The sequence below is a fragment of the Mesoplodon densirostris genome, chromosome 14 (genome assembly GCF_025265405.1).
Source record: "Mesoplodon densirostris isolate mMesDen1 chromosome 14, mMesDen1 primary haplotype, whole genome shotgun sequence".
Classification (NCBI taxonomy): domain Eukaryota; kingdom Metazoa; phylum Chordata; class Mammalia; order Artiodactyla; family Ziphiidae; genus Mesoplodon; species Mesoplodon densirostris.
This window is the reverse complement of record NC_082674.1, coordinates 69221422-69231007: the sequence shown is the minus strand read 5'-3', so window position 1 is coordinate 69231007 and position 9586 is coordinate 69221422.

Genomic DNA, 9586 nt, shown 5'->3' with positions numbered 1-9586 from the left:
ATACGGTATTTGTCTTTCTCTTTCTGACTTACTTCACTCTGTATGACAGACTCTAGGTCCATCCACCTCATTACAAATAGCTCAATTTCGTTTCTTTTTATGGCTGAATAATATTCCATTGTATATATGTGCCACATCTTTATCCATTCATCCGATGATGGACACTTAGGTTGCTTCCATGTCCTGGCTATTGTAAATAGAGCTGCAATGAACATTTTGGTACATGACTCTTTCTGAATTATGGTTTGCTCAGGGTATATGCCCAGTAGTGGAATGGCTGGGTCATATGGTAGCTCTATTTTTAGTTTTTTAAGGAACCTCCATACTCTTCTCCATAGTGGCTGTAACAATTCACATTCCCACCAGCAGTGTAAGAGGGTTCCCTTTTCTCCACACCCTCTCCAGCATTTATTGTTTCTAGATTTTTTGATGATGGACTCATTCACATTTAATGTGTCCCATCTGCTTGTACGAAAGTGATCCAGGTTTGGAGGGGCTCAGAGTCATTGCCATCTGGCCACTGCTGGCTGCCTATGTGAAAGGCTTTTGAGGTCTTTTTGCACAGAGACACCCACATCACAAAAACCACTGTGGTTTTGGCACCAAGCAACATCCTTGTTGGGAATTTCAGTGATAAAGTTAAGATGAGTTAAAGGGTATAAATTATTCCTGGAGGAATTTTCTTGTGGGAAAGCTCATTGTAGGGTCTCAGAAGGGAAGGACCCACACTGTCATTGTGCCATTGTGTTCTGGTGATGACTAGAATCCCTGATTTTCCTGCCAGTCACTCTCAGAGATCTAAGACTCAGAAACCCCTTTTGGCCAGTTTGTCCAGATTTATTTTATTCTAAAATAAGGATGGCTGTAACTGATATATCCAGAGGTCCAGAGTGTTGTTCTTAGCTTAACCAAAACTCAAAATGATCCCCAGATTTATGCATACACACAAAAAAGAAACCATCTGGGTCTATCCTTTACAGAATATACTCTTCCAGGTGAGTGGGTATGCTAAGGATGACAAATGAACATTTAGGATAAGGGTTTATTTACATTTCTTACATGTAAATCAGTCAAAACAAAGTGGACAGGCCTTCCCTGGTGGCACAGGGGTTGAGAGTCCGCCTGCCGATGCAGGGGACACGGGTTCGTGCCCCGGTCCGGGAAGATCCCCCTTGCCATGGAGCGGCTGGGCCCGTGAGCCATGGCCACTGAGCCTGCGCGTCTGGAGCCTGTGGTCCACAATGGGAGAGGCCACAACAGTGAGAAGCCCGCGTACCTCAAAAAAAAAAAAAAAGTGGACAACCAGAGCAAGTTTTCTATATACAGAAGACTGATGGTAATTAAACAATTGATCTCAGTAGAAAACAATGAGAAGGAATAATGGATTCCCACCACATCTTCTAAATAAGGTGTCCACATATTCTGGTTCTGGTTTTACACTTGTTGTCCAGTTATAATTTTCATAGACCAAGTATAATTTCTTACTCTGAAAATGTATCCTACTTTGGAGGGTGGTCATCTTACCTCTAGTGCACATTGTAGAATAGTCCTTACTGACCCTGGATGATGTCTCAGGTGATCTCACAGCTTTGCTGGTCTCTTTTGGGTTTTAGTACCCACATTTACTATCTATATCATTTCCAGATTGAAGCTCCAGGTAAGATGGAGTAAGCACACAGCCCCCTACCTTTCCCACTCATTGTAGCTATGAAACCTGAATAAAGTGCATATAAAAATCAGTTTGAGGATTTTGAAAAGTACATCAAAGCAGGAAGGTTGGAGAAGACAAGAATTCAAAGTTCCACGATTTTATTTTCCTCCAGTATCTCTTGGTTTAGACTCAGCACAGTCCAAAACCCAGAAGTGGGCCTTAGTGTTAACACTAGTTCCAGAAGAAGCCCTCTAGTTCTGCCTTGAAGACTGGGAAAGGTGCTTCCTAACGCTCCCGTATAGTTTCCTTGCTATGTTCTCTTACTTCCTAGTCCCTGTGCAATCCTGTGTTGGCATCACTGACACCAACAAAAGCAGAGACAAGAAGGGTCCTCAAGAGCCTATATCTCCGTAGGAGGGAGAATTGTCCATTTTGATACAAGGAGCTGTGGTGTCAAGGTGTGGCAAATCTCTATTGATTTTTTTTTTTTTTGTCTCTCTTACCACTTGGCTGGGGAGGTGGAAGCAGTGGGGGGAAATGCACTGCAGGGTGGAGTACTTAAAGCACCAGCTCTCTTGCCAGAGAACTACAGAGAGGAGGACAAGAGACCTATAGAACCTGAAAGTACTGTGCAGAGGGCTGACAGAGAGGAGCTCAGGAAAGCAAACCCATAAAGCTGCTTACAAACTCCAAGGCTCATCCCCAAGCTGCATATGCATGAGTCTGACCCTCAATAGAATACCATAAACTCTGAGAATTAAACTATAGAATAGACTGCTTCCTGAGTTCCAGGGACGAGTCTAAATAGAACTGAAGGACAGTGAAATAGAACTGACATTGAAACCACAAGGCTGCTTAGAATTTTGGGCTTGAATCCAACTAGGTCAGTTGCCTGCTTAAACGAAAATAGCATTCTACATAGGATTTCCTCAAGATCCAGAGTTGCATGACATAATATTTTAAATATTCGGGATACAATCCATTGAAAGCAAAATGTTATAACCTTTTCTGATGGAATTTTTTATGTAGGTAGGTGTAATATATAAGTCAAGTACAACATAAAAGGGACAGAGTAGGGGAACTTGTGTGGTGGTTAGGTAACTACATCCTACTTGAAATGGTAAAATATTGATTCTAAGAAGAAAGTGAAAACATACTTTAATCCCTTGAGCAACCACTAAAACCAACAAACAAATGAAAAACAAATATTGTTAAAACATAATAGATGAATTTAAATGGACTAATAAAAGTGTTTAAATAACCCAAAAGAAGAAAGGAAAAGGAAAATAGAGGAACAAATAACTGAGGAAATAAACAGAAATCAAACAATAAAATGGTAGACATAAATCCAAATATATTAATAATTATATCAAATGTCAAATGTATAAACATAGTAAGTAAAAGACCAAGATTATTAGAACATACTTTTTTAAATGACTGTATTTAAACTATATCCCTCTGCAATAAACACATTTCAAATATAATGATATAAGCAGGTTGAAAATAAAAGGTTAGATATAAACATATTATAAACAATAATTAAAGGAATGTTGGAGTGCTTATATTAACATCAACTTAAGGAGACTTCAGAGAAAAGGAAATTACCAGGGATAAAGATGATAAAAAGATGAATTTGCCAAGAAGACATAACAGTCTTCAATGTGTATGCACCTAACATCAGAGTTTCAAAATACATGCAACAAAAACTGACAGAACTAAATGAAGAAATAGACAAATCCACAACAGATTCTCAAATAAATTCTCCCCAAATTGATTTAGAAGTTTAACATAATTTCCTTCAGTATCCAAGAAGAATTTTTTGTAGGTTCAGGCAAACTGATTCTAAAATTTTAATGGAAAAGTAAATAACCTAAAATAATCAAAGCAGGGACTTCCCTGGTGGCTCAGTGGTTAAGAATTTGCCTGCTAGTGCAGAAGATATGGGTTCGAGCCCTGGTCTGGGAAGATCCCACATGCCGCGGAGCAAGTAAGCCTGTGCGCCACAACTACTGAGCCTGAATTCTGGAGCCTGCAAGCCACAACTACTGAGCCCATGTGCCACAACAGCTGAAGCCCTCATGCCACAACTACTGAAGCCCACACGCCTAGAGCTCGTGCTCCACAGCAAGAGAAGCCACCGCAGTGAGAAGCCTGTGTACTGCAACAAAGAGTAACCCCCACTCGCCGCAACTAGAGAAAGCCCACATGCAGCAACAAAGACCCAATGCAGCCAAAAATATAAACAAATAAATAAATATAAAAAAATTATCAAAACAATTTGCAAAAGAAAATAAAGTTGGAGGAATTACACTACTCAACTTTATAAATCAATATAAAGTTACAGCAATCAAGACAATGTTATATTGGCTAAGTAATAGATCAATAAAACAAAATCAAGAGTGCAAAAATACACCCATACAGATATGACCTGTTGAGTCTTGATAAAGTGTGAAAGCTAATTCATTGAAGAAAGGACAGAGTTTTAAACAAAGGGTGTTAAATAATTGGCCATCATATGCAATAAGATTGGTCATCATATGCAATAAGATGAACTTGAAATCTTACACAAACATTAACTCAAAATGGACCATAGATCTAGATGTAAAACTAAACCTATAAAAATTTTAGAAGAAAATATGACCTGAGATTAGGCAGAGTTCTTAGATATGTCACCAAAAGCATGACCTATAAGAAAAAAGATTAGTAAATTGTATTTCAAAAAATTAAAAACATTTATGAGAAAAATACTGTCAAAATAATGAAAAAAACAAGCCTTAAACATGTAGAAAATATTTGAAAATCACATATCCAATGAAGGATTTGTAACTAGAATATGTAAAGATCTCTCTAAATTCAATAATAAAAAGCAAACTACTCAATTTTTAAAAAGGAGCAAAAAATTTGAATAGACAATTCACTAAAAAGGATACATAGATGGCAAATAAGCCCATAAAAAGATGTGCAACATGATTATCTATTAGGAAAATGTAAATTAAAATAGCCCCCCCAAAAAGAAAAAAAAACTGACAATACCTGATGCAGATGATGACATGGATACCTGGAGCTCTCATATACTTCTCATGGAGAGCAAATGGTCCAGCCATTCTACAAAACAGCTTAACAACTCCTTACAAAGTGAAACATCCACTTACTATATATTTCAGAAATCCCATTCCTAGATATCAGTCCCAGAGAAATGAAAATCATGTTCACATACATACACATACTCTGTACATGAATGTTTATAGCAGCTCTGGTCAAAATCATCACTATCTGGAAACAACTCAACGACCTTCAACTAGTGTTATCATTTTCGGTCCAATCAGGAGACAGAAACCGCACAGTAATTTTTAAAGGTAATCTTTAATATAAACAATTATTTGGCTCTAAGAGAATGAGTATAGAGATGTCAGTAGAACTCTGGAGTGTCTTGGGGCTGAAGGAGAGTAGGGAGACAAACTTGGAAGGAGTCCCCGCCCCAAGTCTGGGGTTCAGACATTGTTAGAGAAGGTGAGATATTGCCCACTGAACGGCAAAGTTCTCTTAGTTGCCTGGGCCAGAGCTAGTCCACAGTTGCTGGAAAGCAGCCAGCAGACTCCCAGGACAGAGCAAACCATGGCTGGTGGATGGACTCATGGCATGAATGGGGGCACGGCTGTGGGCATGAGGTCTGGAGCACCCGGGTCCACATTGTGGGAGCTTCAGGGACCAAAGTTTTGGTGTCACGTGAGCCAAAGCCATGGCAGGGGTGCAGGGGGTGATGAGGAGGGCCAAGTGGGCCGGAGGCTTGGACTGCATGGTGTCCATGAGAGGCCAGGACTGAAAGGTGCCTAAGAGGTAATTTCCTCCATGTGCACAGCTTGGGCAGGGCACCAACAGATGTCACACACCCATGCTGCTGACTGATGGTGCAGCAACAGGAAGAATAACACAAAACACAGCAGCTGGAACCAGGAAGGCCCTCCTGCAAGGCCCCTCCAACTCACTCAACTGATGGAGCTCAACGTTGGACTCACTGGAAGGGATAAATGCTTCAAAAATCCAGTCTATTCCATGGAGCAGATACTGAATGGTGAATTTGGGGTTCAGAGGTAATCAAGTGATACCTGGCATAGGGTGCATCAATCAATCAATAGTTGTACATGCAAAAATTAAACACTTCATAGAAATAAAATAGAATGTACTACTGAGACACACAACAGCTTGGCTGAATCTCAAAGCATAAGGCTGAGTGAAAAAAATCTAATTTCAAAAGGTTACATTTTTCCATTTATATGACATTTGCAGGAAGCCAAAACCGTGGCAGAGAAGAGATCTGTGGTTTCCAGGGGTTAGGGGTGGAGGAAGGTGTGAAAAGGGGACACACAAAAGGAGAGTGCAAGAAAGTAACCTGCCTCCCTTGGTGATGATGTGAATCTGCATGTGTTAAAATTCATACAGTTGTGCACCAAAAAGGCTGATTTTGTTATATGTTAATTTTAAAATAAAAATTTAAAAGACTCGTTTAATCTAATATCAAAACTTTAATTTCCAGTCCAGTTCAAACTTCTCCTTTTACCCCAGCTTAGGTCCAACTGGCAATGGGACAGAGAGCATGGTCTATTTTTCCCTCCTGTTCTGCTTCCTCCTGTCCGCTTCTGCCTTTTTCGTCACTGTGTTTAGAGGGAGGAGAAAGGAGAAGGAGGAAAGAGTTTCTTTAACTCAGATGATGCTCTTTGAAATTCTCTCTTCCTGGTGGAATGCCCTTTCTTCTACGTGATGCCAAACGTCTGGCTCCTTCTGTTTGAGGCATTCTTGTGGGTTCTTTGGACACCCTCCCCCAACGCCCAGATCCCACCAGGACCTCCACTGATCCTGGTGCACCTGACTCAGGTCATGCCTTCTCTGGATACCCCTCATCTCCTGCCCCATGCAGTGAAGCCCCTCATGGTCAGTTTTTCCACTGTGATTCACCCACCTCATGGGGAATCAGATGCCCACTTTCCTGCTGCTGCACCTACTGTTTCTCCCCTGCTCCAGCTGGTCTCCTACTTTCAATGATATCCTGCTGAGGGTCAGGCACCAGTCTGATCTTTGAATTCCAAAGGAAAAATGAATTCTAAAGATTTTTTGGGGGGATGTGGGATGAATTGGGAGATTAGGATTGATATACGTACACTACTATGTATAAAATAGATAACTAATGAGAACCTGCTGTAGAGCGCAAGGAACTCTACTCAATGCTCTGTGGTGACCTAAATGGAAGGGAATCCAAAAAGGAGGGGTTATTATGTATACATATAGCTGATTCACTTTGCTGTACAGCAGAAACTAACACAACATTGTAAAGCAACTATACTTGAATAAATTTTTTTTTTAATTTTTTAAATTAAATTAAATTTTTAAAATTTTTGGCTGCATTGGGTCTTCATTGCTGTGCGTGGGCTTTCTCTAGTTGCAACGAGCGGTGGCTACTCTTCATTGAAGTACACGGGCTTCTCATTGCGGTGGCTTCTCTTGTTGAGGAGCACGGGCTCTAGGCGCACGGGCTTCAGTAGCTGTCGTTCACGGGCTCCGTAGTTGTGGCTCGAGGGCTTAATTGCTCCACAGCATGTGGGATCTTCCCAGACCAGGGCTCAAACCAGTGTCCCCTGCATTGGCAGGAGATTCTTAACCACTGCACCACCAGGGAAGCCCCTAAACTCCAATAAAAGTTAATTTAAAAAAAAGAATTTTTTTTTTTTACTCCTCTACATCCCAGTCCCACAGATGCTGTTGGGATGACACATCTTCAGCTGTGGGAACCTTCAGTCTTCCCAGCCAGCAGACAAGCCCCATCTCTATGAGTTCTTCTCTTGGAGCTCTCTCACTTGCATTGAGTCTTAGAAAATGGGATTCGTCCGTGGTTTACTGGCATGCAAGTGGGTTCCTTGAGGTTGAATTGTGAAAAAAGGGTCACAGCTATGATTTTTCCACATCCATCTGTGTCCTTGAAGCCCAATTAGAGGAGAAGGTTGGAAACCTCCTCTGGCCCGTGATATCGCCACATCTCACTAGCCTGTATCTGTCACTTCCACTTAACCAAAATGCCTGAATACCCACCAGCAAGTTTCCTGGGCTAACAAAGTCAGCCTCTACCCAGTGGCAACACAAGGTGCCACCCACCATCGAGAGAATCAGTGCTCCTTGACATCCAGTGTCAACGTCACCCTAAGGGAATTGAGGAAAGAAAGAAAAGGAGGTGTAATTTCAGAAAGAAGAGAGGGAGAATCGACCTACTAGGCATTCTTAGTACCAGTGATGGTAGCAGTAGATTGGGGAGGGAGGTGATGCTCCTGAAACAGAGAAGAAAGAGGGGGGAAAGTACAGATGCTAGCTCGCCACATTAGTCTGGGTTCAACTAACGTTATGACTCGTCTTCTGAGCAGCTGTGACTGGCGATAATGTGCGTAGGTAGAGTAAGATGAAGCATTTCATTTTTAATCACCTGCTGTCTTATTTCAGTCATCAGGTTCATTCATTTAGGGGATGTTGTGGAAAAGAAATTGCTTAGAAACTATGGTGAATACAAAGGGATAGAAGGCTTCTGCCTATATAGAGTTCATAATCTCTTTGAAATAAAATGAATCTAAAATTCATCTGGTATCTAATATGTACTAAGCATTTCCCTCTCTGTCATATGTTCTGTCACTTGATCGTCACACCATTTTTAAGATAGTCATCATCATCCCATCACCACCACCACCATTATCATGATCACCACCAACAACAACAACATCACCATCACTACCACCACCATCATCACCACCGTCATCACCATTATCACCATCACCATCACCACCACCATCATCACCACCACCACCACCACCACCATCACCACCACCACCATCATCACCACCACCATCATCACCACCACCATCACCACCACCACCATCACCACCACCACCATCACCACCACCATCACCACCACCACCATCATCACCACCACCATCATCACCACCACCATCACCACCACCACCATCACCACCACCACCACCACCACCACCACCATCACCACCACCACCATCATCACCACCACCATCATCACCACCACCATCATCACCACCACCATCACCACCACCATCATCACCACCACCACCACCACCACCATCACCACCACCACCATCATCACCACCACCATCATCACCACCACCATCATCACCACCACCATCACCACCACCACCATCACCACCACCACCATCACCACCACCATCACCACCACCACCATCATCACCACCACCATCATCACCACCACCATCACCACCACCACCATCACCACCACCACCACCACCACCACCACCATCACCACCACCACCATCATCACCACCACCATCATCACCACCACCATCACCACCACCACCATCACCACCACCACCACCACCACCACCATCACCACCACCACCATCATCACCACCACCACCACCATCATCATCACCACCATCACCACTACCATCACCATCACCACCATCTATCATCACCACCACCATCACCATCATTACCACCACCATCAACATTATCATCAGTAAGGCAGCTGAAGCTTGGAGGTGTTTAGGACACAACCAGGATCACACAACTTCAAGCTTCTCTCCTCTACAAAATCCCTATTCCCTTAGGGAAGCAATCACATTAGAATTGTAAGACCATGACACTAGCCATACTCTGGAGTGAAGACCTGTTCCATTTCAAAGCCTACATTCATGCCCAGTCCCATCCACCTGCACCACCATGGTGCCTCTCCCCTCCTCCTCACAATGCGGAATCTCCCAGAGTTGATTACACCCTTCTGCAGCACCCTCTTAGTAGAAGAAGTTTGACTTTGGGAAGCAGAGACAGAGCTCGGCTTTTCTGTCCTGAAAACAGGGTCAGAGCTCTTGACTTCACTCCAGCTCAGGATGCAGGCTTTCAATTTAGGGGTAT